The 26,439-nt window shown below is 42.5% G+C and overlaps 1 non-coding gene and 1 pseudogene across 1 annotated transcript; both read right to left on the reverse strand.

The window, feature by feature from the left end:
* Positions 1-127: 127 nt before the first annotated feature.
* LOC101541391 (uncharacterized) lies at positions 128-25,072 on the reverse strand (annotated as a pseudogene).
* On the reverse strand, positions 8,806-8,948 carry LOC129403098 (small Cajal body-specific RNA 21). The gene has a single exon (XR_008629076.1). It is a non-coding gene; the product is annotated as a small Cajal body-specific RNA 21 (non-coding RNA).
* Positions 25,073-26,439: the final 1,367 nt, after the last annotated feature.

Consider the following 26,439-nt stretch of genomic DNA (forward strand, 5'->3'; position numbering starts at 1 on the left):
TCCTCGGCGCGGGGGCTGCCGGGAGTTGTAGTTCGGAGCGGGGCTCCCGCCCGGGGGTGCCGGCGCTGTCGGGACTACAACTCCCAGCATGCTTGTCGTCTCAGCCCGCTCGCCTTCTCCCTCCCTCTCAAGACCGCTCAGCCTGTGGTTCTTTCTCCAAGCCAGAACCTCTGCCCGCCGCGGCTGAATGTTCTCCCCCGAGTCGCCCGATTGGCTTCCGCTCCTGCGCTGTGCCAGAGGGCCGGAGTGATTTCAGCCACTGCCCCGCAGGCTGGTTCTGTTGAATGCGGTGATTGACAAAGCACGCCGAGGGACGCGAAAGGAGGCACCTGAAAAACTGGTTGCACCGACGAGTCCCGTGGCCGGGGCGGAGGGTTGGATTCACGGGACTGCTGAGGAAATCACAGAAACCTGCCAAACAAATCAAATGGGTCAAAGTTAAGGACCTCCTTTCCCCTGGGGATGGCTTTGTTTGCATGGGTAATGTACGACACTGCCCCTCTATCCGTGGAGTTGAAGTTTCAGGATTGCCCTCCTCCCCCCATATCTTATGGGACTGTATTCGATGGTTTCTCTTTTGCTTGTGCTCCCTGCTTTTGTGCTTGAAGATCAATAAGAAAAATAAGGGGAGGAGAGAGGCGGAGCGTGGGGACGGGCGTTTGCCTTGCACGCAGCCGACCTGGGTTCGACCCCCAGCATCCCATATGGTCCTCCAGCACCTCCAGGGGTAATTCCTGAGTGCAGAACCAGGAGTAACCCCAGAGCATCGCTGGGTGTGACCCCTCCCCCCACAAAAAAAAGATAGTACATGAACACAAGCACCGTGATGCTTCCACAGCCAATCTGTTTATGATTCGGGCAGTTCAGACGTTATTAGTGTGCTGGACAACAGGGTGATTCACATCCCGAGCAGCGTAGAAGAGCACCAGATTTTTTTTTAATTATTTTTATTTTTTATTGAATCACCATGTGGAAAGTTACAAAGCTTTCAGGCTTAAGTCTCAGTTACACAATGCTCAAACACCCATCCCTTCACCAGTGCACATATTCCACCACCATCTTGCCACTCAAAACTCGGTTTTTGGTTTTTTTTAATTATTTTATTGATTCACCATGTAAAACTCGGTTTTAAATGCTATTTGTTTCTGAATTTTCAACTGTGATTTTCAGACTATGGCTGAACACGAGTAACTGCAATCAAGCTAACCCAGAGCTTGAGCTATACAGTATTGGCTTTTTAAGACTAGCCTGAAGATGGGCGGAGTGATAGTACAGCCAGTAGGACATTTTCCTTGCACGTGGCCGACCAGGGTTCGATCTCCAGCGTCCCATATGGTCCCTGAGCTTGCCAGAAGTGATCCCTGTGCACAAAGCCAGGCGTAAACTCTGAGCACCACCAGATGTGGCCCAAAAACAGAAAGAAAAAGTGGGGGGCGGGGTGGGGGGAAGCCTGGGCAAGGGAGTGGTGCTGTGCGACCACTCTTAGAGCATGGCCTGAGGACCTAAAATCCGCTGGGGGTCCTGGTTGCTAGAGAAATCCAGGACCCTTTCAGGCATCAACTACAAATAGAGACTGAGTGTCACTGTTGAAGTTGCCTCTTATGCAGGAGGATCGGGGTAGAATTTCCTTTTTTCAGGGCCTCTCCCTCTACACTGGACCTACACAGGAGGCTTGGGCCTTTTTTTTTATTCTACAGGTATAAGGGGACCAGCTACCCAAAGACTGTAGAGTTGAACATTTACCAGCAATAAGATATTCTCATACAACAGCAAGGAGTCTCAGAATCCGTCTTGGTCTGACACTGTATACCCAGAAATAGTGTCTAATTCCACTAGTAAAGGGCTTAGCTCCCAGGATTTCCCTCTACCTCAGATTTCCAGGCCAGTATCTTTGCTTTTGACCAGTTGGCAGTATATAACTCATATAACCAATAGGTTCCCAGAATTCTTGGATTGGATTAATTCTCAAGTATGGCTCACAAAAAGTAAGAAATCCATTTATTCTCCAGATCACAAATTTATTTTTAAAAATAGTATTATACAAGATCTTGGTATAAAGGTATGGAGGGGCTTATGTACTCATATAAAATCCTTTCCTTTTTAATGAAAATTGTATGACATAGGATGATTGATCCAAACTCTAAGACTAGATGTTTCAACTCTGTAATCACATGCTTGATTAACCTTATGACTACCGTTCCTGTTTCCCGAGCCTTATCCTCACAGACATTAAAAAAATAAGAACACTTTAAGCACTCTTAATATGTAAGGGAGTTGGTGGGGCTGGACTGATAGCACAGCGGGTAGGGTGTTTGCCTTGCACGCGGCCGACCCGGGTTCGAATCCCAGCATCCATATGGTCCCCTGAGCACCGCCAGGAGTCATTCCTGAGTGCAGAGTCAGGAGTAACCCCTGTGCATCGCCGGGTGTGACCCAAAAAAAAAAAAAATATGTAAGGAAGTTGGGAATTGTAAGGTAGAAAATGTGATAAACCAAATATATTTTTTAAATGTTAGCCACCTTAATCAGACACACATACATACAAATTCTAATCACAATATCATTCCTGCTAATGGGATGGTACCGTTCATGCTTGTATTGCACCCTTCGGGGTGGACAGGAACACTGAATATGATAAAAACCAAATATTCAGACCTCCACAGCAGAATCCTAGGAGGAAAGTCCATATGTTTATTTCTAATATGTTACACAAATGAAAATATTCTGCTTGAAGGCAAGACTATAAGATGCCGAAGGGCAAGATCTTAAAAACAAGGACATCCTTTTAAAAAAATATCTGGGGCTGGAGCGATAGTACAGCGGGTAGGGTGTTTGTCTTGCATTTGGCCAACCCAGTTTCAATTCCCAGCATCCCGTATGGTCCCCTGAGCACCGCCAGGAGTAATTCCTGAGTGCAAAGCCAGGAGTAACCCCTGTGCATTGCCAGGTGTGGCCCAAAAAGTCAATAATAATAATAAAATAAAATAATTAAAAAATTAAAAAACAATATCTGGTTGCACTTGTTGCTGAAAAAGTCAGAGATCATCTCAGGTAATAAGTCCAAATGAGACTGAATGTCACCAGTTTGCAGCTGTTACATCAGAGCATGTGCGCAAGTGATTCTGCAATTGTTACAAGTGATTGGAGCCAAACCCTAGTCCCTTGAGTGTGAATTCCCAGGACCTGCTGACTAGTGGGATGTCTACAGTACACAAAAGTAAAGTATTTCAATGTATGGACCTAGGCATAGGTCAAGAGAGGACAGGATCAGAAGTGTGGGTTACTAAGGTAAACAAGCCACCACCTAAATACAACCCTATTCTACACAGCGATAATGTTATTACAGAGAGGTTTAAGATGCTAGACTACCTGACTAACAAGTGGATGGCTGAGTATCTTAAAATAAGTTTAGCATAAAATAAGTATCTTAAAATAAGTATCTTAAATACTGATAAAAATGTCAATGTTTGGGGACTGGAGTGATATCACAGTGGGCAGGGTGTTTGCCTTGCACGCGGCCAACCCTGATTCAATTCCCAGCATCCCATATGGTCCCCCGAGCACCACCAGGAGTAATTCCTGAGTGAATGAGCCAGTAGTAACCACTGTGCCTCACTGAGTGTGACCAAAAAGAAAATATATATATTTACATATATAACATATATATATATATATATATAATGCTTGGGAAGAAGAAATCTGTTCCGTAGGTATTACCAGCAAATTCCAAAAACCCCCATGTCAAAATCTTTGTATTTTCCAATGCCCTAAAGGAAGATGAAATCATCTACTGAAACCATTTCCTATTCCCCATAGGTTGGTCCCATAAGCTTGAAATAATCCTCTTTCTTTATCTTGCCTGTTTCTTTATCTTCCCTATAAAACCCTTTTATAGCTTTTCGGAGCTCTTTGAATATTATTGTTGATCTTAGGGCTTCAAGTTATTTGTCACGTTAGGGAGTGTCTGGATAGGACAGGCAGTGGACCATCCGCTAAGAGATGCCAAACACCATGGAGATCAGGGGTCTCCATTTGGCACCACATCCAAGTTAGTAAATCTGATTACAAGTTTGTAGATGTTGCCTCAAAATCGCTTTCAGATATTGGTTCATTCTGACATGGAGACTATGCATGTGGTTGACTTAGACCCCAGCTCCATATGTTGGAGAAGCCCCGGTTGCCCAAACCCTGCGTTTAGTTCTACTGTGTATATTTCCAGGGATGTATAACTGATTCCAGTGATCTTCGGCCACCGGGATCTCTGCTCGGGGTGGGGAGGGAAGCTGGAGCCCATCCCCTCCAAGGGGCCCCGGGGACGACAGCTAGGCATGCGGGCAAGAGACTCTCTGCATCACTCTCTTCTGAGAGCTTGCTTTTAAGTCTCTCTGGATGTTGGCCGTTGATGGGATTACACACACCTGGGTTCCTCTGCCGGTACCGTCATGCATGAGGCCTGTCCGAACATGTAGAGAGAGGTCTCCAGCATGGCTGTAGCTAGGTTCTGGTGGTCTTCGGACGCCGGGAGCTCTGCTCGGGGTGGGGAGGGAAGCTGGAGCCCATTCCCTCTGAGGGGCCCCGGGGAAGACAGCCAGGCATGCGGGCAAGAGACTCTCTAGCTACAGCCATGCTGGAGGCCCCTCTCTACACGTTCGTACAGGCCTCATGCATGAAGGTACCCGCAGAGGAACCCAGGTGTGTGTAATCCCATCAATGGCCAACATCCAGAGACTTAAAAGCAAGATCCCAGAAGCTCAATCTTGTAGCCTACTTCTCCCTCTAGGAGAAACTGGCAATCTTCTGAGAGTTTCCTGCCCACATGGGACAGCCTTGCAAGCTTCCCATGGTGTATTCATATGCAAATTCCAGTAACAAGCTGGATCTCATTCCCCTGACCCTGAAGAGCCCCCAGTGCAACATCCTTAGGAGGGCCGAGTCAAGATAGACTTCTAAGATCTCAGGGAAAGGACTAAATGAGATGTTACTGAGCCGGCCCGAGAAATCGGTGATTAACAGGATATTGTGATTGTGATTGTGTATAACTGATGTCCTTATCTGGCCAGGGACAACTAAGCGTCAACAAAGATTTTTCCAGGTTCAAATGACACTAAAAGAAGAGAAAAAATGATGTTTTCTGGTTATGGTTACCATAACCTGTTATTCGTCCATCATTCTAAGTCTACATTAATCACATCAACAAAGTTAAAGATTAGATTTATTACACCATCTAGATGTTCAGAGCAGATTTATTTCTTTTTGTTTGTTTTTGGGCCACACCCAGTGATGCTAGGATTTGCTACCTGGCTCTACTCCTGGCGGTGCTTGGAGAAACCATATGATGACCAAGTTGCTAAAAAATGGAAGGTTAATAACAGTAAGATACAAGTTGAAGAGGCCCAGACTGACAAAATGACAGAAAGCAAAATACACTGCTGTAAAGTCACTTCAAACTTCAGTAAAATAAAAAAAATGTTATGGGATTATTCAAACCAAAATTTTTTACCAATTGCTGTGAGATAAATATCAGAGTTTACTAACTTCCTCCCCAACTTTATACAGGTATACACAAGATTATATTATTATTATTATTGTTGTTGTTGTTATAAGGCATCTAGATAATTTTAACATTTTTAGTCAACTAAAAGCTACGTTTCTAAAAGAATTGATTAAGAAAAAGAAATATTATTAATTACCTCCAAAGCAATTCATTGATCTTACAGAGTTATACTAGAACTACAGTTTGGGAAGCTGTAAAGGGCAGAAGTATTTGAATCTCTAATCCTGGAAGTTTAATCCTATAACTCTAATCCTATAGAAGTCTTCAAAGTTACACTTCATTTGCAAAGATAAAACCAGAAATAAACAATGGGACTATATTAAACTAAAAAGCTTCTCATTGCAAAGAACTGTATCCTAAAACTAAGATACACCTCACTGATTTATGATAAAATATTACCATATATTTATCAAATATCTAAGATGAATAAATTCCTCTCAAAACTTAACAACTAAGAACTAAATTACACCATCAAAAATTGAGAGGGAAAAAATTGAGAGGGGGGGCTGGAGCGATAGCACAGTGGGTAGGGCATTTGCCTTGCAGGCGGCCGACCCGGTTCTAATCCCAGCATCCCATATGGTCCCCTGAGCACCGCCAGGGGTAATTCCTGAGTGAAGAGCCAGGAGTAACCCCTGTCATCACCAGGTGTGACCCAAAAATAAAAAAAAAAAAAATTGAAAGGGATGAAAATACATTCAATAAAAGAAGACAGACATAAAGATGACCAACAAGTCATCTAATATTACTAATATTACTCAGCAATGAGAAAAGCTGTTCTTTCAGTTTGCTGTAATTTGTATAGCATTGGAAAGGATTATGCTAAGCGAAATGGTCAGAAAGTGAAAGACAAATACCAGATGATCTTGCTCATGAAAGAAAAAAAGAAAGAAAGGAAAGGAAGGAAGGAAGGAGGAAGGAAGGAAGGAAGGAAGGAAGGAAGGAAGGAAGGAAGGAAGGAAGGAAGGAAGGAAGGAAGGAAGGAAGGAAGGAAGGAAGGGAGGGAGGGAGGGAGGGAGGGAGGGAGGGAGGGAGGAAGAGAGGGAGGGAGGGAGGCAGGAAGGAAGGTATTAGTCAATATCCAAAGGAAATATCCAAAGACATGATCAATATAACTAGAAACTGAAGAAAGTAAGGGGTCATTGACAGTATCTTGACATACAGATGGAGGACTGTGGCAGTAGCAAATATAAAATAATTATTTCAGTACTACTTTATAATACCTAAAAAGAAGTAAACAACATGACATTTGCTACCAAAAGAATGAGATGAACTATTGAATAAAATAAGAAATGAATGTTATACAGATATTCACAAATAACTAGAATGTGTTGATAAATTAATATTAAAGGAATATATTGATACATTAATATTAATGGGCTAATAATAAATTTTTGTACATAAATATTAATGGTTAGTAAGGAATGCATTATTATATTAATATTAATGGATTGATAAGACAAAAATCATGATTGCTTCATTAAAATCTAAGCATAATAAATTCATGAAATGACTAATTATATATTAATAATCCATGAAAGTTTATATAACCCATGGGTATGACTAAGAGAGGGTTCTCTGCTCTTGGTCTTATTCACACCAAATGAATTCAGGCAACTTAAATTTGAAAATAGGTGAAAGGTCATAGCAAGTAGAATTCGAATTGGAGGTCAAGTCCATTACTTCCACTTTAGTCATTGTCTCATCTATTCCTGTCTTCTTATGTCTTCGTAGTGACTTTTTAAATTGATGTAGTTCCATGTGCTTATGTTTAGTTTTGGTTCTTAGTCTAATGGAATAAAATAAAATCATCAGAAACATCTCACAAGTCTGGATGTTTAGTAGGCTGGTTTATTCTCAAAAAAAAAACAGCTCCTGGTTTCACTGACTCTTTGTACTGTTTACTTGATTTTTATATCATTTCTTTCTGCTGGTTTTTTTTCTAATTTGAGTTTTTTTTCTAGGCTTTAACCCTAACCTTACACCCTCCCTAACCTGAGCCTTACCCTATTCTTTATTTTACTCTAACCCTATAAGACAAACCCTAGAGGGGCTGGAGTGATAGCACAGCGGGTAGGGTGTTTGCCTTGCACGTGACTGACCCAGGTTCGAATCCCAGCATCCCATATGGTCCCCTGAGCACCGCCAGGAGTAATTCCTGAGTGTAGAACCAGGAGTGACCTCTGTGCATCGCTGGGTGTGACCCAAAAAGCAAAAAAAAAAAAAAACAAATCCTAGAACTTACTCTTCTACCCCCAAAGTCGGTCCTTAGTTCTTTCCACCCCGGAATACTTAATCTCACTTCCCATTTGAACTGGGTGGCACTTGTTTTTTCTGTTTTCGCTGGCTTTTGGCTTGGGAGCATAACAAGACCAGTTCTGGCAGGCCCTGTTGCCTTCACTGTGCATGCACATTGCAGAAAAATTGTCTTTTCTCTGATACATATGGGCAGGGGCGGGTTGTATCTCATTCTCCATCTGTTGCCTGTGTCAGCTGTCTGTGACGTTGCATTCCCTTCTTTCCTTACCTGTTTACTCTAGATTTATTCCTTCTCTGGACCCTGTCTCCTGGACAGAAAAATGTGCCTGGCTATTTTCGGAAACTGCTGTGTGTTTGTATGGGAGATAGGGAGAGAGAGAGTTGGAGGAAGAAGAGAGTCAGTGTGGGACTGTCATAGATGACAGAGATGTTCATAGAGCTGTAGTTAGAGAACAATGTAGGTAAACAGAGGGATAAATAGATTAAAAGCTTAGTCATTACCATGCCACAACAGAGAAGAGATCTATGAGAAAATGACTAATATCTAACACATGGGCAGACCTCAACTGTGTCCTAGAACCTTCCACCAATTTTCAAAATAAATTTGCATAATTTAGATGTAGTGGAAAAGTCTAAGGTGGAGGAGTTCCCCCATCTTTTATTAAATAATTTATGTTAAATTATGAATATTAATTATGCATTAAATATCATTTATTGTACTTTTATATCTAAGATAGTACAATTTTATTAACATGATCACATTGTCTTCTGGATGTTTATGCATGCTTATATAATAATATTCTACATTAATTATTTAACTCATTGATCTTGGTGATGTTTTTCATGATAATTATATTATTTACAGTGAATATAGAGTGATATTATTAAAGTTAATGTTCAATTTTAAATTAAATTTAAAAACTTGGTGACATTAAATTTTTATGAAATTTTACACTTTCTGAAATATTCATTTTTTTGTTATTATTATTTTTTAATGTGAGGCAAGGGCTGCCCTGGTGAGGCACCTTTCTTGAACCCCTCTCCAATGTGGGATGAAGCCCAGCCTCTCTGCTCTAGGTTCGTCTAAGGGGAGGTGCAGCAGGCTGAATCCACAACCCTCCAAGAAATAGAGCCACAATATTCATTATTTTGATAGCACAGCGGTTGGGCTTTCGCCTTTCACTCGGCTGACCCGTGTTCGATTCCTCCGCCCCTCTCGAAGAGCCCGGCAAGCTACTGAGAGTATCGAGCCCGAGAGGCAGAGCCTGGCAAGCTACCCGTGCATACTGGATATGCCAAAAACAGTAACAATAAGTCTCTCAATGAGAGACGTTACTGGTGCCCGCTCGAACAAATCGATGAGCAACAGGATGACAGTGACATTAATCACTATGAGAATTTTGCAAGGTAGGAGTAAAATGCTTAATAAAGAAATGGAAACAAAGTTATATCACGCTTGGGCTGGCTCACAAAGCAAGTAGAGATTTTAATTAGGACTCTTACTCTAAAAGCAAGATTTTTCCACTACCCAGGTTCTACATCTTCAAAATGCCCTATATATTATTAGGCATTTATCTTAATAGAGTCTTATATGCCCAAGATATTGGTCAGCGTGATAAAATGTAATATTTAAACAATCTAATTTTTAAATTTGGGCTGGAGCAATAGCACAGAGGTTGGGTGTTCGCCTTTCACGTGGCCAATCCGAGTTCGATTCCTCCTCCCCTCTGGGAGAGCCCGGCAAGCTACCGAGAGTATAGAGCCCGCGAAGCTACCCGTGCGTATTGGATATGCCAAAAATAGTAACAATAAGTCTCTCAATGAGAGACGTTACTGGTGCCCGCTCGAACAAATCAATGAGCAACAGGATGACAGTAATTTTTAAATTTAAATCAAATTTTTAAAAATATATTTGTTATTAAATAGTTTATTATTATTTATTATTATGGACTGAAGCGATAGCACAGCTGGTAGGGCGTTTGCCTTGCATGCGGCCGACCCGGGTTCTATTCCTCCGTCCCTCTCGGTAGCCCAGCAAGCTACTGAGAGTATCCTGTCCGCACGGCAGGGACTGGCAAGCTACCAGTGACGTTTTCGATATGCCAAAAACAGTAGCAACAAGTCTCACAAAGGAGACATTACTGGTACCCACTTGAGCAAATTGATGAACAACGGACGACAGTGCTACAAACAGTGCTATCATTAATGTATTCTAATTTGTCTAACTATGTTTGTCATAAGCATATATGTCAATGTATATGTGCAATGTAGTATAATATACATGGATGGAGTTATTGAAAGATAAGTATATTAATAAGTGCACACGTAAATAGATAATAAGAAAGAGAGTCAGAGAGACAAAGCCTAGTAACTACAATGCCACAATAGGTAAGGGATATCTGAGGCAATGACTACAATCAACTGAATGGTCTGAATTCCAGTGGAAGAACCTATATGCTGTGTATGACATTTTACCAGTTTCAAACAGAACTTATCTTGTTTGGAGTGAATGATCTAATGTGGGGGAATACCCCAATCTTACAACACGTGTTATAGGGCTCTGTCATGCACTCATAAGTGTTATCATATCCTATACACAATGAATTCTGAGTATTGTTTTTATTATCATTAAGCCTGGTAAGCTACCGAGAGTATCCCGCCCGCACGGCAGAGCCTGGCAAGCTACCCGTGGCATATTCGATATGCCAAAAACAGTAACAAGTCTCACAATGGAGACGTTACTGGTGCCTGCTTGAGCAAATTGATGAGCAACGGGATGACAGTGATACAGTGATACAGTGATGAATTATTATAGTCCAATATCTATGTAAATATAAATGTGTCAACATAATTACGTGTACTGGTTATTTCTGCATATTTATAATAATACATTTAAATTTATTAATTATTTAGCTCATCTTAACTATCCATTTAATGACAATTATATTTACAAAATTACTAAATGATTTGAATATTTTAATTATTACATGAAACTATGGATACATTATATATAAATAGCTAAAACTAGGGAGAGATTTAGGAGTTGGGGTTAAGGTTAGGAATTGGGGTAAGTTAGCTTTTATGTGTAGGGTTTGGTTTGGAGTTGGGGTTGAGGCTTGGGTAAACATTATGATTTTGATTTAGGATTTATGGAAGTTAGGACTAGGATTAGGTTTTTGATGGGTTAGGAATGAAGTAAAGACATAATTTAGGATTAATTTTCACGATAGTTTTATGCTGTGGTTAGTCTTACAGTTAGAGATAGGTATCAGGCTAGGGGTTGGGTTGGTTTAAATGTAAGGGTTAGGGCTAGATTTCACATCGTGTTAGTGTTAGGGTTGTGTTCAGGTTAGGGTTAGGTTTAGGGCTCTGGTTAAATTTAAAATCATATTCAAGGTTAGTGATAGGGTTATTTTGGGTTTAGCGGATATAATTGGGGTTAGATTTTGAGGTATGACTAAATTTTATGTTAGGTTTAGGTTGTTATAGATCAGATTTTAGGGATATGGATAGAGGTAGAGTTCTGTTTGGGTTAGGGTTATGGTCAGGTTTACTTCTAGGGGCTTAGAGCTTTGGTTTGGGCTTAGTGTCGGGTTAAGTTTATGATTATGGTTAAGATTTGGGTTAGGATTAGACTTAATTAGGCTTAGATTTAGTGTTTATGGTTAGGGTGAAATTTAGTGTTTATGGTTATATTTAGCTGTGTTGTTTGTGTTATAGTTAGAAGTAGGATTAGTATTTACAGTTAGGGATAGGGGTGTTTTAGAGTTAGAATTAGGGTTAGACTTACCATTAGGATTAAATTAGGGATTAAGGTTATGTTTAGTCTATGTTTGGTCTAGTCTAGACCATATGTTTATGGTCTATATTAAGTTTTATGTTATGTTTTATGGAATATCAGAATTAATGTATGACTAGGATTTAGTGTAAGAGTTGGGAAAGAATGAATGTTCAATTATGAATATTTAGGTAGGATTAGATTGGCCTCCTCAGAGGGGATGGGCTCCAGCTTCCCTCCCTGCCCCGAGCAGAGCTCCTAGCGCGGCCGAAGACCTCCGGAGCCTAGCCACAGCCATGCTCAAGGCCCCTCTCCACACATTCGGACAAGCCTCACGCATGAAGGAACCGGCAGAGGAACCCAGGTGTGTGGGACCCGGGACTGAGACCTCCAAGCCTGCTCAGATCGGGACTGAGACCTCCAAGCCTGCTCAGATCGGGACTAGGCCTCCTTAACCCAGATTTCCCAGTAGCTATGCAGTCACACCCAGGGACTGGCCCCAGCACCGTGTAATCCTGTCAACAGCCAGCATCCAGAGACTTAGAAGCAAGCTCCCTCTGGGAGAACCTGGCAAACTACTGGGAGTTTCCTGCCCACATGGGAGAGCCTCGCAAGGTCCCCATGGTGTATTAATATGCCAAAACCAGTAACAAGCTGGGTCTCATTCCCCTGACCCTGAAAGAGCCCCCGGTATGGCATCATTGGAAGGACAAGTAGAGAGAGGCTTCTAAAATCTCAGGGCTTGGACGAATGGAGACGTTACTGAGACCGCTCGAGAAATTCGATGATCAACGGGATGATGAGGAGGAGGAAGAGGTAGGAGTAGGGTTATTTGAGGGTTAGGCATGTTTTTTAGTTAGTTTGGAGTTAACATTAGGATTAAGGTTATGTTAGATTCAGGATTATGGTTAGGGCAAATGGTAAATGTTAAGGTCAGATTAGTTTGTGCCAGATAGAGTACCCATAGCATTCAGTGATTTCTCTATGATATCCTGCACTCTTTTTTTTTTGAAGATCAGCAAATTGGTTTTTGTTTTATTTGGGGGCCACACCCAATGATGCTCAGGGGTTATTTCTTTTGTTTGTTTGTTTGTTTGTTTGCTTTTTGGGTCACACCCAGCGATGCTCAGGGGTTACTCCTGGCTTTGCACTCAGGAATTACTCCTGGCAGTGCTTGGGGGACCATATGGGATGCCAGGGATCAACCCGGGTCGGCTGCGTGCAAGGCAAACGCCCTACGCGCTGTGCTATCGCTCCGGCCCCTCAGGGTTTATTTCTGACTCTGTACTTGGGAATTACTCATGGCGATTCTTGGGGTATCATATGGCATGCCGTGGATTGAACCCAGGTCAGCAAATGCCCTACCCACTGTACTATCGCTTTGGCCCTTTGTGAATTTTCATAGACTCTACTGTCAAGGGCAGATGCAGAGGTGAGTAAAAGTGTGGCCAGAAACCTTGCTAATGTAAATATCCATTTGTTTTTTCTTTCCCCTATCCTATCTCTCTGTCTCTCTGATGATGGTGTGTTCCAGTACCCAAGACATAGGGCTTGCACACAGCCTTGTGTGCAATATTGTGTTGCATGCCATTTGATAGGGTTGCTGGTCTTTTGGTTGCAGGACCCCTGGGAAGTCACATACTATGTTGTGATGCCAGCACACTCAGTCCTGGTGTTTCCCAGAGGTTACAATCCAGTTGTAGTGCTTGCCCATGTGTGTAACAAGGTCACACCCTTTAGTTTCAGTTCTCAAAAATGCTTGACTCTGGTGACCCACAATTCTACTGTGGCACAAGGTTTTTCAGACAACAGAGCTGCCTGAATCATCCTAGACACACAAGGATCAAGCTCCAGACCTCCACGTTTGCAAGACAAGTATTTTAGCCACCAAGGCCTCTTTCATCCCTGTGTCTAGATATATTTGCTGTGTCAAGAGATAATTGTCCAAGACAAGACCCTGAGCAGCCGCACACAAACAGCTCCTTCGCTCCTAAAAGACCATGACCCCGGAGGCCCACTAACTACTTTCGGCACCCAGTGGCTTCTTTCAGAAATGCCTCTAGACTGTGAACTGAGCTACGGCCCCATGCCACCCCGGGAGGGGAAAGGTTTTCCTCTCTTGGCCTTTCCTTTCGGCGGCAGCAGTGGCGTGGCGACCACCATCTTATAGAGCCCACTAATCAGAGGTACGAGCTTACAGTGACACAACTTTTTTTTTTTTTGCTTTTTGGGTCACACCTGGTTCTGCACAGGGGTTACTCCTGGATCTGCACTCAGGAATTATCCCTGGTGGTGCTCAGGGGACCATATGGGATGCTGGGAATCGAACCCGGGTCGGTCGCATGCAAGGCAAACGCCCTACCCTCTGTGCTATCGCTCCAGCCCCAAGTGACGCAACTTTTTGAAAAAATTTCTCTGAATTTAACCACTAAAATACCAGAAATCCAAATCCTCTGTCACTCCACGTGGCCTCATATACTCTTCATTCTCAGCAATGGAAAACAAATGATCAAATGCTGCTTTTTCGGCAGGTGTGATTGCTGGGGGGTAAATTCCATATAATACTAGTGATTTTTCTGTTGAAATATTGAATGTAATTAAAGTAAAGAGAGAGTAAAATGAAAATCATCCGCTACACAGGTGAGGAGTGGGTGGGATGGGAGGTATACAGGGGTTCTTGGTGGTGGAACATGTGCACTGGTGAAGGGATGGTGTTTGATCATTGTATGACTGAGACTTAACCCTGAAAGTTTTGTAACTTTTCACATGGCGATTCAATAAACAAAGAGAGAGATAGTTGTCCACATGAGTGGGTGCATTTGGCAAAAAAACTGGGACATATTTAATTACTCGGGGGGAAAATTAAACTTCTTAATTAATTAATCTTCTCTCTCTAAGCTAAAATAAATTGTGTCCATTTCAAAGATGTGAATGTTAATATAAAATACTAAAATGATCCAGAGACACACAAAAGAACCTCCAAACTGAGCAGCTCGCTGCAGAGAAGCCTCCGGACTTTAAGCCAGGCCAACTTCACTGGGGTGCCTCAGACAGGGGCAGGCGTCGTTCCTCCACCCGCCCCCTAAAAACTCCAGCGGCCGCCAACTTCCAGAACCCAATGAGAAATGCAGGTACATGGGTTCAGTGACGACAAACTCCAGGCCTCAATGAATAGGGGATGGGCCGGTTCCTCTCATCCCCCCATCCCCATGGGACCCTGGAGGTCACGGCCACAAACTGCCCCCAGCTGCTACTTAAGTTCCTAAAGGGCCATGATCCAGAGACACACAAAGCAATCACCAAGCTGAGTACCTCACTGCAAATTTCTCCAGGCCCTAATTATCTAAAAGTTTGGAATTCCAGGAGCACACAGCCGCTCTTGCAGCCCACATGATATCTTATGCTATTCATAACACGCAATATGAAAGAGAGTATGGGGGAGATTGCCTGCCATAGAGGCAGGGGGAGGGGCAAAATGGGGGGATATTGGGGACCTTGGTGGTGGAAGATGTGCACTGGTGGAGGGTTGGGTGATCGATCATTGTATGACTGAAACTCAAATAGGAAAGCTTTGTAATTATATCTCATGGTGATTAAAAATAATAATAAAAGAATATAATAAAATTAACACTCTGATTTTTTTTTAAAAAGTAATGTGGAGTTCATGCCCAATTCAATCATCTTAATCAATGGCTGAATAAATAAACTCCTACATTCATCATCATCATCATCATCATCATCATCATCATCATCCCATTGATTGTCGAATTTCTCGAGCAGTCTCAGTAACATCTCCATTCGTCCTAGCCCTGAAATTTCAAAGTCTCTCTTTACTCATCCTTCCCAATGATGCTGCATTGGAGGCTCTTTCAGAGTCAGGGGAATGAGACCCATCATTGTCACATCACTCCTACATTAAAAAATACAATAAAAATAAAAATGAAACCAAAGATATATATATGTATATATATATATATATATATATATATAACTTTTTGTTTGTTTTAGTTTTGGGTTATACTTGGTGGTACTCAGGATTTACTCCTGGCTCTGTTTAGGAATCATTCCTGGCAGGGCTGGGAGAACCCTATTTAGGACTGGGGATTGAACCCAAGTCTGCCACATGGAAGGCAAGCAGACTACTCTTCCTACTATCACTCTGGTCCCTAAAGTTTCTTTTCAATCTTTATGTTAAGAAATTAGAAGAACTTGATAATTCTTAGAATTTACCACAAATAAAAAGACGCATTCTTTTCTTTTTCTTTTGACAGAAGACTAATCTGTTTATTTGGAGCCTTGTATGAAGTTGAAGGTGAACTTTTTTTTTTTTTTTGACAAATTAATAAATAACCAGATGGAGACTTTTAGGGCAAAGGAATTCTGGAAGAGAAGTGGAAACTTTGTGTAGTTCCAAGTGAACAGAAGGTGGCAGCAGTGAGCAGTGCAGGTTGTTTGCAGAAATGCAGCACTTACAAAAACCAGGGAGAGGAGGCTTTGAGAAAGGTCAGAAGGTGACCACTTCTTTTTCATAGAGACTGTGATACAGAACATTCACCCTCTCTACTAGGAGAAGAGGGGGTGGAGGTGCAGGAGGCGGCATCTCACATGCCTGGGGCATCCCAAACCTGGTCATGCCTGCCTGGGAGACTCCCTTGCTGCTGCTCGTTTGCAGACCCGTGACATTCTGGCCCTAGCAAAGCTGCTCGTCTGAAAATCCCCTCCGATTCCACTGGGCTTTCCTGTGAAACTAGGACAGCTCTCCTCTGTCGCAGCCTAGCGCTGCCCCGCTATTGGCAGGGGTTTTTTTTGGTTTTTTGGTTGTTTTTTTGTTTTGTTTTCTTTTCTTTTTTTTTTTTTTTTTTGGCTTTTTGGGTCACACCTGGCGATGCTCAGGGGCTACTCCTGGTTCTGCACTCCGGAATCACTCCTGGCGGTTCTCAGGGGACCATATGGGATGCTGGGAACTGAACCCGGGTCAGCCGCGTGCAAGGCAAAGGCCCTACCTGCGGTGCTATCACTCCAGGCTTGGTATTGGCAGTTTTGAGGTGCAAACAAACTGCTGCTTAAAAGATGAGTGGAGGGCAAAGAGAAATTGAGGGAGAGACATGCATGTCATGTCTCTCCCTTCCTGCAGAGTCACCATCTGAGAAACGTCCGTGGTCCTGATGCCACAAAGCTCTGCAGTCTTCAGGAATTGGGAGATCTGCTCCATCTGCATAAAAGCCATCTTCGACTCTGAGAGCTTGGGAACGGGCTCTTGTCCTGGTGGATATAAGCTGTTTACTCGCCCACACAAGACCATCCCATCGATTACGCATTTCCGAAAATGACTCTTGCTGGGGTGGGTGGTGATCTCTGTCCTCAGAGCACTGCAGGATGATCCACCAGCTTGTCCTCCAGGTCCACGTCATCCTTACACTAGATCTTCTCTTGTGCCTCTCTCCTTTAAGCTGTGGCCCGGGCCCCTGTTAGCCGTCCCTGAGAAAGAAGAGAGGACATGGGCAGTATCTACACAATAGCTTCAGCAGCCCCGGGTGCCCCGCAAAAGCAGCTGGGAGCAGGCTGGGCGAGCCAGCCAGCAGCAGCCAAGAGACACTTTTTTTAAAAACTTTATTGATTCACCGTGAGATATAGTTATAAGCTTTCATGTCTGAGTTACAATCACACAATGATCAAACACCCATCCCTCCACCAGTGCACATTCCCCACCACCAATATTCCCAGTATACCCCACCTTTTCCACCCTCCCCCTGCCTCCATGGCTGACAATATTCCCCATACTCTCTCTCTACTTTTGGGCACTATGGTTTGCAATGCAGATACTGAGAGGTCATCATGTTTGGTCCATTATCTACTTTCAGGACACATCTCCCATCCCCACCGATCCCTCCAACCATCATTTTCTTAGTGATCCTGTCTCTATTCCAGCTGTCCTCTCCCTGCCCGCTCATGAGGCAGGCTTCCCACTATGGAGCAATATTCCCGACCCTTCTATCTGCTGTCCTTGGGAAGAGACACATTCTTAATAGAGAAATGCCTATGGGAGGTACAGAAGCTGAGCGATACTTGTGGACTTCTGTCTGGATCTATGAAGGATCCTGATGGATCCTTTTGTCTATGTGTAACCACTTCTATACCTGTCATTCCCTAAAAAAAAAAATACTAAGAAAGAGAAATTCTAATTTAGAAAATAGTTTACCACTTTGTGGGAACTTGGGAAGGCTGAAACTAGCTTAGAATCTAAGGTCAAGTGATCGTATTCAAATATGATTTAACTTGCAGGACAAGCTGAGTCATTGCTGAAGATCAGAGCAAAGCATAGACCAGCAATTTTCGAGCCCCACATGTTCCTTAGCTAGGAAAGTTTGAGTTCTTACCCGGTAAGGACACATCCCATACTCCCCATGCCTTTGGGAGAGGCCTGTCTAGTCTGTGATGTCTGTATTCTGTGCTATGATTTGGGATTTGGAGAGTTCTTTTCACGTTTCCACGTATGTCTGTTAGTTTATGTATGTGACAGCTAAGCTCTAACATTTCTGTTAATAAGAAGGAAAGTAAACAAAAAATATTGTACATTACATTTCTAGGCTAGGTATTCAGTTTTTTGTTTTGGGTGGGTTTTTGTTTGTTTGTTTTTGGTTGTTTTGGGGGGTTGGGATTACTCCTGTCAATGCTCAGGGGTTTCTCCTGGTTCTGCACTCAGGACCTACTCCTGGTTGTGTACCTTATGGTTCCTGATGGGGACCAAATGGGATGCCGGGTATCGAACCCATGTTGGTCCTCTGTGCAAGGCAAGCAGTTTACCTACTGTTCTATCACTCCAGCCCCGCTATTGGCAGGTTTTTTTTTGTTTTGGGTTTTTTTGTTTTGTTTTGTTTTGTTTTTACTCTTTGGGTCACACCCTGCGATGCTCAGGGGTTACTCCTGGCTCTGCACTCAGGAATCACTCCTGGTGGTGCTCAGGGGACCATATGGGATGCTGGGAATCAAACCCAAGTCGGTTGCATGCAAGGCAAACGCCCGCTCCAGCCCCACTATTGGCAGTTTTAAGGTGCAAACAAACTACTGCTTAAAATATAAGTGGAGGGCAAAGAGAATGAGGAAACTTTGACTCTGAGTTAATCATATTTGGCTGATATTATTGCTGATATTTTAATACTTCGTTTTGGGAACCACTAACAAACCACCTCCTCAGTATTTTAAATTTGTGAAATACTAAGATAGAAATAGATACAGCATGGTGATTATTTCACGAAGTATAGGAAGTACCCAATATGGGCAAAGACGCTTGGAAAAAACATTTTTATAAAGGGGAATTAAAAAGGAAGCAGTTCTTCAAATAACTATTATTTGAAAAAGGCATTGAAAAAAACTGCTATTTACAAATGTGAAGTTGTTGTACACCTGAAACTAACACTTTATTATCAATTATTTTTTTCAAAATACCCAAATTTCTCAGCGAACACTTGCATCTAGTCCTTAGCAATGAACAAGGGGACAGTGAAAAAGCCCGGGAAACATTCTCGGAATGCAAAACACCAGTTCCTCCACAGCCTTGTTCATTTGGTTTGTTCACACCTTTTTTTTTTCTTTTTGGGTCACACCGGTCTATGCTTACGAGTTATTCCTGGTTCTGCACTCAGGAATTACTCCTGGCTGTGCTCAGGGGACCATATGGGATGCTGGGAATCGAACCCCAGTCAGCGCCTGCAAGGCAAACGCCCTCCCCGCTGTGCTATCGCTCCAGCCCCAGTTTGTTCACATCTTGGTGAAAAACTAAATTGCTTAATTTGAGGGCAAGTGAGGAAGTAGGAGGGGTAAGATAATCTAGATGATTCTGAAAGAGGATTCCTCGATTTTCCCTTGGGTCAGGAGATACTTCATCTTAAGCTGCCTTACAAACTCCATCATTCTGCTACTTTAAAATCTAGTGCACTTTGCAAACAACTCCTCAGACAGACTCAGTGAGCTTGTTTACATTTCTTGGCAGATCAAGGTAAACAGTCTTCAGCCAAAAGGACAGTAAATAGTCCTTGTGGGCAAAGAAAATGTCAACAACCTCCAAGATCTCCGAGCCATTAATGGTGTCTCCAGCTTCCGAAGGGCTTAGCTACTGTGAAATATGCACAAAGTTGCATTACACACCACTGAGACATCAGACAGGCTTCTCAAAATCCTGGCTCAAAAAGTACTCACTCCATCTGGTACCTTAACTAAGAGAAAAACAAGCATCAGTGGTCATAAAGTAGTGGTCCAAGGTATCGCTATTCTGAAGAAAACCAATAAAATCTTTATATAACAATTGCTCTGTGGTGCTCTTTCTCTGATGCCTCTCCCATTTGGGACTTTCCTAACTTTACTCTCAATGAACTTTCACTTGCTTGAAATGTCAAATCTTACATTCAGTAGGCAATGTTAGGTGATGATACTAATCGGAACCACTTGACACAGCTCTCCCTGTAGAGATTTTTTTTATACCTGTACTTATCTGCAAGGGGCTGGAGCAATACCACAGCCAGTAGGGCGTTTGCCGTGTACGAGCCTGACCCAGGCTCGATTCCTCTGCCCCTCTCGGAGAGCCTGTCAAGCTACCCGTAGCGTATTTGATATGCCAAAAATAGTAACAAGTCTCAAAATGGAGGCAACTGGTGCCCGTTCGAGGAAATCGATGAATAATGGGACGACAGTGACAGTGACAGTTACTTATCTGCAAGAATCTAGTTGATCATTTTAAATTCCACTTAGAATGTAGCTGGTCTGATAGCAAAAACAGCTGAAGACCGGGAGAGAAGAGAGGTCTGATAAACGAGGGACAAGAGTTCCAGGGACTGAGAATGCACTACTGCTTAGTTCTCTGATGCTGCATTAAGTAATTTCTCTCAGAATCTAGTTCTTAATTTAATCTAATAAACACATACACACACACACTTAGGCTAGGTCTGGCAGGAATTACTAGAAATTTCAAACTCGGACCTTTCTTTCTTAGGCCCCTTAGATTTTGAATATTCACATGATAGCAGTGAATCATGTGAACAAAGTTGAAAATAAATTTCCAAAAGCACTTGTCTTGCTTTGAATCACTCTAGTACTTGACACAAGCATTTAGCTAGTAATTTTGGCTGCTCTCTCTTTTTTATGTATTTGAAATAGATCTAGGTCTCTGATGCTAAAAATTAATAGATATTCAATCTCGGGTGAAAACAATATTAAGTGGCTTTGAGAAGAAGTCGCGTGAGAAAATTGAACAGGGCCTGAGGAGACACGGCATCTGGTCCCAGCACAACAATCACTAAGTCAGTAATTGTTTTTACCTGAAAATGGGATGTTTGGGCTAGGGGTGGGGGAACACGTGACTCAGCATAGTGCCTGGCATGTGTGATCCTGGGTTCAATATCTTGTTCATGATATCACAAAAATCACTTGTATCACTTGTTTTCCCATTGATCTTCAATTTGCTTGTGCGGGCACCAGTAATGTCTCCATTTGTCCCTGTCACGTGCTAGTGTAGCCCAATGATATTTGCTCGCTCCAGAAACAGGAAGAGCCTCAAACCGTTCCTTCAGGGTTTTGACAAAGAAGTCTGACCATCTCATAGGTTGGCGACCACACGGTCTTTTGAGTCCTGTGAAATCCAGTCAGTAATAGCCCTAGTCCAGGGGTCATCTCTGAATCGCATTACATGTCCGGCCCATCTGATTTTTGATGTCTTGGCAAATGAGACAGCATCCCTGATTCTTGTCTGTCGATGAAGGTTGGAACTCCGGATTCCTTCTCTCACTTGAGTGAGATGTGATACTCCTAGCATAGCTCTTTCGATTCCTCTGTGGGATACAAGAATCATTCTCAATCAATCAAACATTCTCATCCTGTTTGCATAGGGCCTAGGTCTCTGAGGTGTACGTTAGTGCAGGAAGAACGGTGGAATCGAAAAGATGTGCCCGGAGTTAGAGGTCCTTCGTCCTCTTAACCACTTACCCTCTTAACCATTTCATTGAAAGTACCCCGCCCATATGGCAGAGCCTGCCAAACTACCCATGGCATATTCGATATGCCCAAAACAGTAACAACAACGGGCCTCATTCACCTGACACTGAGAGAGGCCCCAATACGGCAGCGTTAAGAAAGATGAGCAAATGAGGCTGGAGCAATAGTACAGCGAGCGGGTAGGGTGTTTGCCTTGCACGTGGTTGACCCGGGTTCGATTCCCAGCGTCCCATATGGTTCCCTGAGCACCGCCAGGAGTAACTCCTGAGTGCAGAGCCAGGAGTAACCTCTGATCATAGCCAGGTGTGACCCAAAACACCAAAAAAAAAAAAAAGAAGAATAAAGATGAGCAAGGAGAGGCTGAAAAAATCTCAGGGACGAACTAGACTGCCAAACAAAGAAAGACTAAAATGACTGTCTACTTTCAACGCACATACGCTGGCATCAAAAGCATCTATCGAGGACCTGATGGTGCAAGCGCAGAAGATCAAGGACGACGTCATTGGTCTGACTGAAATGAGAAGACATCAATCACATCACGCCATTTTCGACACTGGAGAAGAATTGTTCCTTGGAACATGTGACAGTAGAGGTGTTGGTGGCATTGGTGTCCTTGTCAACACAAACTTGGCCATGAGTATTGATTCATTTGAATGCCTAACAACCCAAATCAGATGATTACACTTGAATAGATGTGGCTCACTGCCGGCAGTTTCTATCTTGGTCGTCTACGTACCAACATCCAACTACGATGAAGAAGAAATGGAGAAGTTCTACATGGAACTGGAGAGGTTCTATAAAGACGACCACACCTTCTACAAGATCATTGTTGGTAATTTTAATGCCAAGATAGGACTGAGAAAGTCAACTGAAGAACTTCACATTGGGACCCATGGTCTAGAATGGAACGATCAGGGTGAGAGACTGTCTGAATTCATCATGTCGACCAAGACCACCCATGTTAACTCACAGTTCCAGAAGGCCGAATCTAAACGCTGGACATGGGTGTCTCCTGGTGGACAGTTCCACAATGAAATCACAACAATAAATGAAATAAAATAAAGTAAGTGAGAATGACATGCTGCATTGCTGCATGTTGCCACACCAGGCTGTCTTAAGCAGGGCAACTCAGAAAGGGGGTGGGTGAATTCTCCACCCGATCCCAACAGAGCCCCGGCAGTCAAAACCCTCCAGAACTCAATCACCGTCATGCTCATGGCCACTCTCCACAGGTTTTGATGAGCTTCACCCATGAGTGAATCTGCTATATAATTGTATTCTCAATTTTAAAGTTCCTGGAGCGTGTGACCGCATTCATGGCCACGCAATCTCTCATACTCTACACCATTGATGTACCAAGAGTAGCACACAATATTTGATGGGTTTAAAGTGGAAGGCAACCAATCTCATGGGGGGAAAATAATACATATATATGTCATATATATGTGTATATATATATATATATATATTCGCACACAAGGCTTAACGTTTAGCAAACATGTTAGTAATCTCTTATACAAGGGCTTAATGACTCCAAGATGAAATACAACAACCTTCACACACTTTCCTCTAAGCAAATTTATTGGACTATTTTTAGAGGATTATTCATAACAAGCAATACAAAATTAAATGTTTTGGTTCTGCTTTAGGGGGCACAGTTTGGGATTTGGGGTGGAATGACTCAAAATATGGTGGTGGGAAGGTGCAATGGTGGTGGGATTGGTGTTTGAATATTAAATGTAATGAATTATTGTGAACAATTTCATAAAAATTGAATTCAATTTTAAAATAAAACAAAGTAAAAAATATAAAATTTAATTTAATTTTAAAAGGAAGGGCCAGGGAGATAATTCAAGTCATACAGCATATCTCTTCTATGTATCAGGCCCTGAATTCAAACCCAGTCCCCCAAGCAGTCACAGGTAAAATCTGGTGGCCCCTCTATAACAAAAAGAGTAAAAATTTGAGTGAAAGAAGAGCATCTTTAAAATAATGTAAATAGGGGCTAGAGCTGTGGGTAGTGTGCTTGCCTTGCATGCCGCCAACCCAGTTTCAATCCTTAGCACTTCATATGGTCCATACGGTCCTCCAAGCATGGCAAGGAGTGGCCCCCGAGCAAAGAGCCAGAAGTAAACCCTAAGAAAAGCCAGCGTGGCCCCAAAAGCAAAAGAATTACTACTAAATAAAGATAAAACTATGTAAACACTAAAACAGGATAAATTTTTGTAAATAATACTTATAGTACGAATATGCTAATAACCTAGATGCAATAATAAACTACATTTTAACATAACTGCTTTATTTTTATAGTTACGTATCATAAACAATTCCAACATAAAGAGAAGTCAAGAGAATAGTATGTTGCACATCTGGATACCCATTATTTATGTTAAACAATTGTCTTTACTTCCCTATGTTTGCTCTAACTACTTATCTACCTATCTTACAAAATTATTTGAATGTAAATAATAAACAACATGACATTTCACCCTGAAGTGCTTCAACATGCAGCTCCTAAAAAGAAAATCATTACTAACTACATTTAGGAGCCGGAGGAGTCATTCATGGGTGGCAACTTGGGGCCTTGTTGGGGCGGGGAGAAGGCCACTTGTTTTTTAAGAGTGACTTGGAGACTCTGAGTGCAAATCTGAGTCTTGATGGTTTTCCCTAGAGGAAGCCCCAAACACTATTTTCTGTCTCTTTTTATTCCTAGCATGGTTCAGGTTTTTATTTTTTTATTATTATTATTTTTAAATTGAATCACCATGTGAAGTTACAAAGCTTTCAGGCTTAAGTCTCAGTCATACAGTGATCGAACACCCATCCCTTTCACCAGTGCACATGTTCCACCACCAAGAATTCCAGTATATCTCCCATTCCACTGCCATCCCCCCCCCACCCCTGCTTGTGTGGCTGATGGCTTTCGCTTTACTTTCTCTTTACTTTGATTACATTCAATATTTCAACAGGAAACTCACTATTATTTGGAATTTTCCCCCAACAATCAGACCTGTCGAAAAGGCAGCATTTGATAATTAGTTTTCCATTGCTGAGAATGGAGAGCACACAAGGTCACACAGCTGCAACAGAGGTCGTGTGGCTGCAACAGCGGCTGCGTGGTTTTGGATTTCTGGTATTTTAGTAACTAAGTCCAAAGAAATTTCTACCAGAAACTGCATCATTGCAATCTCATACCATTGTTTAGTGGGCCTTATAAGCTGGCAGTCACCATGCTGCCACCGGGAAAAGAAAAAGCCGAGAGAGGAAAACCTTTCCCCACCCGTGGCGGCATGGTGCTATAGCTTAGTTCACAGTCTAGAGGCATTTCTGCAAGAAGCAGCTGGTGCCAAAAGTAGTGGGCCTCCGGGATCGTGGACATTCAGCAACAGAGGGGATGTACGTGTGCGGCTGCTTGGGTCAAATCTGGGTGGAGCTGGTTCAGTTTTTCCATAGTGGAGACCCTTATTTTCTGCAAGAGGGTAGCACTTGGTTGCCATGTTCTGTATGTGAACAGAAGAGGCCTGAATGTCTCATTTTCCAGTTTAGATTTCATTCCTCTTCTCCTTAACTATCTCTCTTACCTCAGGAGCTAACCACTTTTTAAACAGGTTTTCAAACCAATGTTACCTTTCAGTAGTGCCCTTGTGCCCTCTCCGCTCCTCCCACCACCCTTGGCACCTGCATTCAGGTGTCTCTCCTTTCACTTCCCCGGATTGCTGTCCTTCCCCACCTCCCTTGTTTTTCTGTTCTCTTATATTGTGGCTTAATGTGACTCTTAAGAAATAAAAGAAGAGGGGGCTGGAGTGATAGCATAGCAGGTAGGGCACTTGCCTTGCACACTGCTGATCCGGGTTCAATTCCCAACATCCCAGATGGTCCCCTGAGCACCACCAGGAATGAATGATTCCTGAGTGCAGAGCCAGGAGTAACCTGTGAGCATTGCGAGTGTGACGCAAAAAGAAAGAAAGAAAGAAAGAAAGAAAGAAAGAAAGAAAGAAAGAAAGAAAGGAAGGAAGGAAGGAAGGAAGGAAGGAAGGAAGGAAGGAAGGAAGGAAGGAAGGAAGGAAGGAAGGAAGGAAGGAAGGAAGGAAGGAAGGAAGGAAGGAAGGAAGGAAGGAAGGAAAAGAAAAAAAGAGAAATCAAGGTGAAATTTCTCTTACTGGTTTTTCTTTTCTTCCTTGTTAGTTTTGAGAGAAATGGTGAAAGGGAAATCAAGTACAACATCTCTGACCATTTATTAAAAAAGACAACAAGTGAGTAGTTTATTCCCAACTATCTGGCAATGCCATGTCAATGGTACAAAGTGAGCGTTTCACAACGGGCTGATGGGCAAGGCTGGCATTATTCCTTTCACATAAAGACTTTTTGTGCATAATGATGGCAACTGAATCTTGATTCTCAACTTGTTGATTTAATCATTTAGTAATCTTATCCAGCATTGATCTGGCTCTGATGTTTTATTTGGAGAGCATGTCTTTTTCCCAGTGGAAATTTATTGAAAAAGTCAAATAAAAGCAGGTAGTTGCCAGTTAAATGTAGTTAAAATGCCAGGCTGCCCAGAGCACCAAAAATGCCAAGAGTTCACAATGCTTTATCCCTAAGCCCCTGCTACCCAAATCTAGCCCAAAGACAATAATCAAAACAGTGAGGTAGCATTCAACACTGGAAAAATGTGGGATGTCTGAATTCAATTCAGGAATTTCCTCCCATTGATTTGTATAGCTGCTATTGTCTTTCAGTCATTCCTCTTAGAGTCTTTCTTCTTCCTCTAAAGCTGCAATACAAATTCACTGCATCTCATGTGCAAAGTAGTCACACGTAGTGACAGGACTCGAAATGTGGCTAGTCCAAACTGAGATAAGTA

The sequence above is a fragment of the Sorex araneus genome, chromosome 2, assembly GCF_027595985.1.
Source record: "Sorex araneus isolate mSorAra2 chromosome 2, mSorAra2.pri, whole genome shotgun sequence".
Classification (NCBI taxonomy): domain Eukaryota; kingdom Metazoa; phylum Chordata; class Mammalia; order Eulipotyphla; family Soricidae; genus Sorex; species Sorex araneus.